The 6,131-nt window shown below is 38.8% G+C and overlaps 1 pseudogene; it reads right to left on the bottom strand.

The window, feature by feature from the left end:
* Nucleotides 1-4,730: 4,730 nt before the first annotated feature.
* LOC100664050 (olfactory receptor 5AN6-like) lies at nt 4,731-5,727 on the bottom strand (annotated as a pseudogene).
* Nucleotides 5,728-6,131: the final 404 nt, after the last annotated feature.

Raw genomic sequence — 6,131 nt, 5'->3', positions numbered from 1 at the left:
GGCAGCCCCAAGTGTTGCAGAGTCCAACTGCATACAGGGCTTTCCCTGCTGCAAACTTTATGGAAGTAGTTCACCAGACCTTTCTTCCGTGGTGCTAAACTATGGGTTAGAAACCAATCACAAACTGCTTGTGCCACCCAGGCTCTTAAATTTATTTCTAGATCTTCTACCTGTATAGTATCCGAATGGGTTTTCTTTAATTTTGGAAAATAATCACACTCAGGGGATTAAGTGAAAATTTTAAGAGGTTGTTTCATTGTTTGAAACATCACCATCCCATTTTGGAGAGAAGTCTTCTTAGAATGACAAGTAGTGTTGGAGTTTCTGAATACCAAAAATAGCTTAAGTTAGGATGGGAAAAAATATCCAAACTGTTTCTGTGGGCATCACTATTTTTCCTGATGGCTTCTGCTGAACCAGCTCCGGATCCCATGAGATCCAGAAACCCTGAGGGAACAGCATTTCTCCTGGGATGTGAGCATATTGCTTTCAGTAAAACTGGTTTACTGTGGTCCTTTCAGAAGCAAACTGTGTCCCTGCAGTTTGAAGTGTTCATAGAACTATTGCCCAGTGTAATCTCCTTAAATTAGCAAAGGAGAGCATGTTCTAACCTTGTTATTTTTTCTTTATTACTCTTTGCTAGTAATAAAGAAGGGAAGGAGGAAAGCAAGGAAGGAAGGAAAGAATGGAAAAGGAACTCTGTGACCTTGGTCAGATTACTTATTCTCACTATGTCTCAGTTCCTTGATCAGTATGGAGGGAGAGAAGAAAGGAGAGAGGGATGGTAGGAAGGAAGTGGGGAAGCAGGCAGCCTTGAAACAGTTATTAACCATCCTATAATAGTCCTTTTTCAGGAAAGTCTACTCTTGCTACATTTTTCTTACAACTTTTACAGCACTGCACCATGATTGGTTGAATCCTCAGGTTTCTTCTCTTCTCCTGGGAGGAGGCTGGGGCACAGGCTCACTGACTTGGAATTTAGCAGCTGTATGACCTTCCTGGAGTGGCAGTAGTGAGCCATCACCTTTTTTTAGGGTTGTGCATAGTATTTTTTTAGAGCCGTGCACCAAAATCCATTCACTAAAATTGTGCAGCCTGTGCAGGCATCACAAGACTTAAGATTCTCCCCCCACTGTTCATGCTTATATATGGCACTCCCTATAAAAGTAGCAATTCTGCCCTGGTTCAGGGAGTTGGCACCCTTAGGTAACTAGACCCTGCCAGTCTCCCAGTTTGCAAACTGTGAATCAACCTTTGTGTTCTTCCAACCCTGTGTCTGGCTGACTTCGATTTGCTAGTCTGTTTGACAGGAATCTATTAGTTGACAGCTTCAGTGGGAGAAAACACAAAAGGAACAAAAAAGAGGAAGAAAGAAAAGAAGGAAAAAAAATCCATGTTTTAAAATTTCAAGGAACAACTTGACCCGTTTGTAAAAGTAATACAATGTGGACCATTTAGCTCCTTGGATCCTGAATTTACTTAAATTCAGCAGTTTTGTGGGTGTGTGGCTGAGGGCTTGTTCATTTGTATGTTATACCATTTTAAGTCCTATCTCAAGACTCCAGACTCACTGCTGTCCAGTCAATTCTGACTCACAGCAACTATATAGGGTAGAACTGCCCCCATAAAATTTCTAAGGCTGTAAGACTTTACAGAAGCAGACTGCCACAAATGTATTTATCCCAAAGTTCTAAATAGACCTTTCAGATGAATTTAATCAGAAACAAGAGGCTCCAAAATGTGAAATAAATGTTGATCTTGTATTGGAACTCAGGCATTATGACACGATGGGTCCTAATTTTATCATAAAAAGCGTTTGCATGCTGACAGCTTTGAACAAGTAAACAGACAGATGAAGTATAACTGGCTCAGTATGGTCAATTTCTACTCTTATCTTCATTTCTGTCTTCATCAATAATAATAAGCCATACTGAGCACTTACTATTCTAGTCTTTCTTCAGATCCATGTATTAACCTGTTAAATCCTCACGAAAACCTCATTTTAATAGGAGGCACAGGAAGTTAGGACACTTGTCCATGGTCCCGACCTTACGTAAGTGGCAGGGCTGGGAGACCACTCTGGTACACTGACCCCAGGGTCAGGCATTTGACAATGACACTGTCCTGCACATTTATATACAACATTTGTGTCTATTTTAGCTTTATCTTCTTAGCCATTAGGAATATACCATTTAGTGCAATTAATAAGTTGATAAAAGTTTGAAGATAATTTTAAAATTATAAAAAAAATAAGAGTAAACTAAAAAAATAAAAAATTTCCATGAATTGTGACTTATGGCTAATTTTTTGGAGGTTAATCACCAGGCTTTTCTTCTGAGGCACCTCAAGGTTGACTTGAAACTCCAAACTCTAGGTTAGTAGCTGAGCGTGTTAACCATCCGTACCATCCGGGGACTCCCTAGACATGAGGGGGAGGGACTTTATTAATAATGTGATGACAAGCATAAAGTAGGTTGTATGGTCATTCAACTCTTAAAAGTTTTTACAAAACTGTCATTCATTGTGGGTTTCGTGATTATGTTCTCAGACTGTATGGTCCTGCCCAGGATTACAGTCTGTTACTTAGGCGCTCTGTGACCTTGGTCACATAATTTAACCTCACTATGCCTCAGTTCCTTGATTAGTAATTTGAGGGTGATCATAGAATAACTGCCTGATAAGTATGGGATAATTTTAAATAAGAGGATACCTGTCAAGAGCCTTGTACATGGTGGAACTCAATACATCTTAGCAATTTTATCGCTAATATTATTGTTTTAATTTCTCTATTTTTTTTCTGTCCATGTTTTTACAGAACTATTTCAGTGGCTGAATAATACACTATTCAAAGTTTCATTTAGCTAATGGTTTCCTTACTATGGGATATTTACCTTGTATTGATTTTATTTTTAATAATATACATGAAACTCAGATATTTGTGATCACCCCAAGCAGTAACTATATTTATACTACATATGTTAACTCTAACATAAGTATAATCTGATATTTTACTTGCTTTTTGTCTGTAATTTTAAACTTGATTATTAAAAATAATTCAGACACAGAAAACAGCATCAAATAAACATATAGCTTAATGAGTTATTATGAGAACACCCTTGTAGCCAGCACCCAGGTGAGAAGACAACACTTTTCAATCCACTCCAGAAGCCCTCCACCTGCCCCACCAATCACAGACCCTCCTCCCACCTAAGGGAGCCTATTGTCATGATAACCACTTCCTCACTTTTTTAAGTAATTTTATCACTCAGGTTTTCATCCCTGAACACTAAATTAAATTTTCACTGTTTTCATGTTTTCTCTTATCTCTCTTTTTTTCTTTATTCCTCTTAGAAACTCATGTTCATTTTGTGGAGAATCTCCAATCCTGGAGTCTGCTGATTGCCACCCCATAGTGTACTTTAATATGTTTTCCTCTGTATTTCCTGTAAATGGGGAGTTCCGTATTGTTGTAGTGAAGCACCAGACTTACACTCTGCTAAAATTAAACTGAGTCGTTTTGAAGGATAAAACATTTGGCAAATAGGCGAGTCACACCCAACCCCCAAGCAGGATGCCAGCGTGTCCCAAATGGCAAAGAGAGGGTGAAGTTTTCATCTGGTGACAGGAACAAAGAAAGCACTATGTGGCAGTGTGCTTCTCTAAAGATTTACAGCCTTGGAAACCCTGTGGGGTAGTTGTACTCTGTCCTATAGGGTCACTATGAGTCAAAATCGACACGACAGCAGCAGATTATGGTGTCAGATAAATTCAAGTTAAATTTCTCTATCCTTCGTGGTCTGCCCTTTTTATGTCTTATTTAACATATCCCCTCTCTACCATGATGTGAGAGTTGTTCCAAATACTTCATTGTGCCAAACATGGATTGTTATCCTTCTAGCTTGTAGTAAGTTTCTTTCACACCCATGGCCTAGCCCTAAAGACAAAAATGCTAAAGGTTCAATTTTGTAAACAATAGCTCACCACTATCTGTACAAATTTCCATAGTAGTTACCATAGGCTGAGATATGCTGTCTTGATCACCAATTCAAAATAAAGTTTTATTTCTTGATAACACTACATATCCATCTTGGGTCAGTTGAGGGTAACCTTACCCTGTGTCATCCAGTAATGGGAGCACTGGGAGATAACTACGCAGGAAAAGACATATATAAAGCCTCTGCCTGGAAGTGACATATGTCATGCCCAAACATGTTTCATTTGCCAGAAAAACTCCCACATTCCACCATCAGCTCAAAGGGATGAAGAAGCATAATCCTCCTCTAGGGTGGGGAGGGGAAGCAGATACTGATACACAGACACATAGCCTACTACAGGCTAATAAGGTTCATTTTTGTATGTTTTTGTCCTGAATCCTAAGGGCACCCCATAATCAATAATGCCAAGAGACTAAAATAAAGGTGAGAAGATAAGGGAGCAGGGAAACTAGAGTACCGGACATGGAACAATGAGAACACAAATAGATAGTTGACATATCGTGAAAAATATCACTGAAGAATTTGTGTAGAAATTATCAAAAGTGACTGGAATTTCCTGCCTAAACTTTCACCAAAAACACAAACATGATTATTTAAAAAAATTAGGATGAAAAGGAACATTCTGCCTTAAGATTCCCATTAAGAAACACCAGTAATTACTACTGATAAATAGATGAAAGTCTAGCCAGACTCAAATAGTATTTTCCACCAATCTTGAAGTGATACTGAAGTATATCTATTTAAAACCTATATCCATATTTTGTATCACTTATCCTGGAATAATATAGGCAAACCTTGTAAAACAATAATGTCAGGAGAAAATTCTCTTCTTCCATCTGTTTAGGGCATCTTTGATTTCCTTGTTTCTGAGACTATAGACCAAAGGATTTAACATGGGAATCAGTACAGTGTATAAAATAGAAGCAAGCTTGCTTTGGCTAAGAGAATCACCAGAGCTGGGCCATAAATAGACAAAGGTGCTTGAGCCATAGAAGAGGGTCACTGCTGTCAGGTGAGAAGCACAGGTGTTGAAAGCCCTGGACCTGCCTTCAGCTGAAGTGATCTTCAAAATGGTGACAACAAGATAACCATAGGATATCATGATAACCAGCACAGAAGTCAGTGCAAAGATCACTGTGAGCACAGAGACGATAACTTCTAAGAAATAGGTATCAGAGCAAGCTAGGGTCATCAGTTGGGGCAGGTCACAGAAGAAATGGTTAATGACATTTGGACCACAGAAATGGAGCTGAAGTAAGGCACACAGTTGGATAAATGAGCCAGAGAATCCAGTTAGGCAAGATCCCACGACCATCTTCAGACAGAAGGTAGGGGACATGATGGCTGTGTAAAGTAGAGGCCTGCAAATGGCAGCATATCGATCATAAGCCATGGCTGTCAGAAAACAGCACTCATTCAGACCAAAGCTAGAGCAGAAGAAGTACTGCATGATGCACGCCATGAAGGAGATGGATTTCTGCTCCTGGAAGAAGTCTGAGAGCATCTTGGGGGCTGTGGAGGAAACAGCATATATCAAAGAAGGCAAGTTTGCTGAGGAAGAAATACATGGGTGTGTGCAGATGGGCGTCCATCTTGATGAGGGTGATAAGACCTAAGTTCCAGGCCATTGTCAAGAGGTATATCCCAAGGAATACTACAAAGAGGGCAATCTTGAATTCAGGAAAATCTGAGAATCCCAAGAGGATGAACTTAGTGACTGCTGTATTGTTCCTTCCTCCAACCAGTGTCTTGAAGTTTCTTTACTGTGCAGAGAGGTCCTCACATTAATGATTGACTGTTTTAACATTCAGAATCAACTCGATGACAATAGTTTTGGTTTTTATTTTAATATTATGTAACTTACTTGACCCATAGTCAAGAGAATTTTTTAACAACATAAAAAATTATAAAAAACATTTTAACTAACTCTAGAACACATCTACCTATTACTCTTAATAGTTTGGGCTGTATTTTCAATTTTTTTTTTCTATAAACATACACACACACATTGCTAAATCACTGTCTAAAAGTTTGTACCAATTTACACTAGTATCAAGATTTCATAGCAATACTCCTGCCACCCTTTTATTAATACTGTCCAGAATTGTTTATTTTGAATCTTTGACAATCTTACAG

The sequence above is a fragment of the Loxodonta africana genome, chromosome 7 (assembly GCF_030014295.1).
Source record: "Loxodonta africana isolate mLoxAfr1 chromosome 7, mLoxAfr1.hap2, whole genome shotgun sequence".
NCBI classification, from domain to species: domain Eukaryota; kingdom Metazoa; phylum Chordata; class Mammalia; order Proboscidea; family Elephantidae; genus Loxodonta; species Loxodonta africana.
Note: the sequence above shows the minus strand (reverse complement) of the source record. Positions and strands in the feature narration are given on the sequence as shown.